Genomic DNA, 5000 nt, shown 5'->3' with positions numbered 1-5000 from the left:
GAAAGACAACGGATTTTAAAGAAAACAATCGAGGTATTTGCGCTCGTTCTAAACAAACACGTAAAAATGGAAATGACCGGATTTAGTCTTCGAGGTAAAACCCTGAGCCTTACATACCAACGCACATCAACACGCACGCTCTCGTGCCCACGGTGCGAAGACAATAATTATTTATAGGTACAAACATTGGGGTGGGCGACGTTTAAAGGGCCCAAGTACAGGAGGGGAAGTAAGCCCTGAAGTCCTAGTAAGGGGACGGGGTTACGGGTGGCGGGTGTCGTTCTGGGAAGAGAGTAGGGGAAGGTGCCGGAAGGAGAGAGAGCGACGCATGAGGGGAGGCGGTATCATGGGGGAAGGGATACCTACAGGTACAGGGATGGCAGTACCCAAGAGGGTTAGTTGGTTGGAAGGTACACAGGCGCATCTTCTTCCCCAGATGCCAAGGAAGATTCCTCAGCTACTTAGTTTCCTGTGTTTAAAGGTAATAGGAGGGAGAAGGAGGAGGAAACGGGTAGGGGGAGAGGAGGAGGGGGAGGAGGACTCCGCGAGCGAGCAGCATTAACACGTGCGACGTCTGGTGGTTCACACACACTCTCACACTCACTCTCCCGTCGCATCTGTTGACGCAACTACTCCTGCCGCCGTCTTGCAGAATGTTTACGTGGGGTAATATAGCTCTCGTTTGCGTTTCTCTTCCGTTGTTCTGATTTCATGCTTTCTTTATTCTACATATTTGATCATCCTTCAAATTTCTTACTATGCGTTGTTTCGTTTTTATTTTTGTCAGTGTATATTTTTTTATATCTATATTTGCCTTCGTGAGTATATTTTATATCATGTTGATGTTTTTAACTAGTACGTTTCTCAATTATCTTTTTATTTCATTTCATATTTCTTTTATTTCACGGTTAATGTTTTGAATTTCTGTCATATCGCGGTATTTATTTATATTTCATTGATTTCACTCATCTCAAAATTATCTTGGTTTCTCATCAGATTCCAAATCATAGATTTGTAAATATACAAGAAATGGTTAACCTTTCACTAAAACTTTTTTAGTTTGGAATTTCTTGTTTATGTCTTTGCTATGTATGATAAGGCGCATTTTCCTTGAAGGATAAATATTTCCTGTACTTTTACCAAAGAGAGAATTTATAGCACTTCAGATTCCATGGATATGATTAATTAGCGTATGCCGAGTTTTTGTACGAATTATTTCACAGACTACAAGGAAAAGGGAACTGGTACTAACATTTAACTTCGATAACAAAGGGGGATCTCCGGTGCCTTGTCTCTCTCAGCCCAGAGAAGCCAAATATTGTGGTAATGAACTCATTTCTTATCGTCTTTTCTCCTGATACGAAAGAAGAAACCTCCTCTTATTCTTCTTCTCAACTTAATCCCTAGTCGGGGTCGCTGTTTTTCTATTCATCCGGACTTAAGGCTAGATTGTCCCTCAGTGGTTAGGTTTTTTAATTCCTGTACACCAGAAATTACTGTGCTGAACAATGCCCAGATAATAATAATAATAATGGTGGGCACAATTTTCAGTGTCGAAAATGATAACAATGATTGCAGGTCCACAATAATATCGCATGTGAAGTATATAAAGTGTTTAATAATAAGAGCTTTCGAACCCTGCACCAGGTTCATCCTCAGCCAAGTGAGGATGAACTTGGCTGAGGATGAACCTGGTGCAGGGTTCGAAAGCTCTTATTATTAAACACTTTATATACTTCACATGCGATATTATTGCGGACCTGCACTCAATAATAATAATAATAATAATAATAATAATAATAATAATAAAAACTTTCAGTTTTCTTCTGAAGATTGAAAAAGAAACCCACAAAATTACTGTGTATAACGCGTTTACTTATAAATATTTACATTTTATTTTACTCAACACCCGAGTACTTTCAGGCCCTATCTGTGGCCCTAAACATCTCTTGAAAAAGGGCCACAGACAGGGCCTGAAATTACTCGAGTGTTGAGTAAAATAAAATGTAAATATTTACAAGTAAACACGCTATGCACAGTAATTTTGTGGGTTTCTTTTTAAATAACAATAATGATAATAATATACCTCATGGAAGGTCGTGGCCTTATGCGAATACTGAATACGAAACAACAGAGACCTTTAGATAAATTAGCTAGAAATAAACACCACTAATAACCATAACATCCAACTTTTAAGATACCAGCCACGTGAATATTTGATGTGCATTTAATCTTCTCGCGTTGATAATGATCTGATATGTTGGGTACCACTTCATGACTTCAAAAAACCCCTAGAACGGCAAATATGCGTTGTACGTGTAATGATATCAAACAAAAGTGGTGGGGTCTTATGTGGAAGTCAGTTTTACTATAAAATAGAAATGTGACAATTAAAAGTTTTTTTTTATTATTTCTGTGGCGAACCAAGTTAGGACGCTTGCTTGGTCATGTTACTAATCAGTGAGATGTTATTATTATTATTATTATTATTATTATTATTATTATTATTATTATTATTATTATTATTATTATTATTATTATTAACCAAAGGAAAACTTCTTTCAGTTTTCTTCTGAAGATTGAAAAAGAAACCCACAAAATTACTGTGTATACGTGTTTTCTTATAAGAATTTACATTTTATTGTACTCAATAAAATGTAAATTCTTATAAGTAAACACGTTATACACAGTAATTTTCTGGGTTTCTTTTTCAATTATCATTATTATTATTGGGCACAATTTACCGTGCCCAAAATGAAGACAATTGTTGCAGGTCCACAATAATGTACCATGTGAGTATATGGTCTTTAATGGATATTAAATTCCATTAAAGACCTTATACTCACAGGCTACATTGTTGTGGACCTGCAACCATCATTATTATTCCTTATATCAGATTTTCGTACTATGGTTCCTCTGTTGATGCCATGGTAACCTAGACAAATATAAATTAAGAGAACACGTGGTTTTCCGCTGTGGCATTCGTCACTGTTACTTACATCTCCCAAATATGTTTTGGAAGTGGCGTTCGCTTCGTTTGTTTCTTTCAGCTGTGTTTTCCTGAGCTCGTCTTCCCACGACTCTGTTCATCTCGCTTTTATTTCTTTCTTTTTTCCATAAATCATCCTGTTCCTTGGAAGGTTACTGAGCAAGGTAATGAATGGGATTTTGTGATTATGTTGTAATCTTCTGTAGTGATAAGATCCGAGTGGAGCTTGTTTGTCCTCCCTCGGGTGAACAGTAGGGGAGATGTGACACGGCCACCCACCCACTACAAACCGGTTTGTCCGACCTGGGTGGGGACGGGGTTAGGTAGGGGGAGACACCCACCCTTTTCCTGCAAATCTGTTTGTCCGCCCTGGGTGGGTAGGTAGGGGATCGGGAGGGTAGGGGAGATATCAATCCTGTTTCCTGCAAGCCTGTTTGTCCGTCCTGGGTGGGGGCGGTGGTAGGTAGGGGACCGGGGAGTAGAGGGAGACATACACAGTTCCTGCAAACCTGTTTGTCTGCCCTGGGTAGGGAATCAGGAGGTAAGGGAGACAGTAGCGCTTGTCCAGCGCACGTAGCGTGCGATAACAAGCTCGAAAGAATAATTATAATAACAATACGATACGCTCAAGTAGACAAAATTTCGTACATAATTACCAGACAATTATACAGTACTTCATAAGAAATAACTCTCTCGATATCCATCCCTGTCAATGGCAATAACATCGCCAAGCATCTAATTTAACTCCGTAGCTGAACACTTCACTTTTTTTCTCTCTCTCTCAGATGTATTGAATGACGTTTTCACTAAATTTCTGATGTATGATATAAAGCTGATTCTGTACCTCCAGTAAAACGAAAACCTGGAAGCGTCCGTGACCAAAGGTGGTTTGGATCGCGAGAAATGGTGTGACAATAATTCTTTCATATACTGAATAGGTTACGTTAGACTCTGATAGGTCATAAGTAGTGAATGTTTGATGAGACAGACAAAGTTTCTAGGTTTCAGATATACAAGAAAAATACATGTGTCAAAGTGCATCGGAAAGAGAAATATTTCCGATATTTCTTATTCAAGAAACAATTCTTTGAAGGAAAAACCTGGCGTTAGATTAACTCAGTTTCCTGTAAAAGCAAATAGTCATGAGTCATCGTTCTGCGTTTGCTGTCATTAGATTGTCATGGCTTTTCTCGTGAACTCATACAGCAACCTACATATGTTGATTTTTTTTTAATACCCTGTAATGCTACCTGACCTTATAGAGCTCTTATTAACATAACATTTTAAAGCGGACTACCTAGGTATGAAGGCGTATCGTGACTTAATATTTGCTTGAAAAAGTCTCGTGTTATGTGTCAAAAATAATATACTATATATATTCCACCTCACCTCTGATGGAATACCTACCTAATGTCCTTGCCTTGCCCTGTCTTGAAGGAAAGGGACGAGGCACAACAGGTGCCAAAATATTTACATTTAACTGAGGCGACAACTTTCAGTAAAGAATCATTTGTAACTACACCTAATGTTAGAATAAAATTCAAAGTAATCATTTTTTCTATTCTAATACAAATAGTTCTCTCTGTTCGCCATTGCAATTATAATCCTGTGTGCTTTTTTAAAATATAGATTAAGAAAACACTGAGATGCACTTTGAAGCACGTATCTATGACCCTGATGGATTCGTCGAATTAGTACAGTGATATTTCCTGTTGAGCAATTTGACTTATGGATTGTGTTTAGTTCTTCTGAAGGCAACAATCATAGCGAGAATGATAATAAAATTTTTTTCCTTTTGATTTCTTCATCGTTTTTCTATTCTTCCATATGTAAAAGCAACATTTACTCTGCCTTCGATTTCTCCCGCTCAAGATGATGCCGATTTAGGGAGCCGTTATTTTAGCTCGAAATATTCCATGAGAATTTATTCAGGGTCTGATAATCAAACTTCATTCGAAGTTATGAGACTTTGCTTAAAGAACGCCCTTTCCTTTAAAGGGGATCCCCATAA

General features: G+C 38.0%; 1 protein-coding gene across 1 annotated transcript in view; it reads left to right on the top strand.

Annotated features, from left to right (window-relative positions):
* The window catches only part of LOC135212104 (zinc finger protein SNAI3-like), an 11110-nt gene that overhangs the window by 1735 nt on the left and 4375 nt on the right, over window positions 1–5000 (top strand). The gene's annotated exons all lie outside the window — the stretch shown is intronic.

This window comes from Macrobrachium nipponense, chromosome 40, assembly GCF_015104395.2.
Source record: "Macrobrachium nipponense isolate FS-2020 chromosome 40, ASM1510439v2, whole genome shotgun sequence".
Lineage (NCBI taxonomy): Eukaryota > Metazoa > Arthropoda > Malacostraca > Decapoda > Palaemonidae > Macrobrachium > Macrobrachium nipponense.
This window is presented reverse-complemented; position numbering and strand designations above follow the sequence as displayed.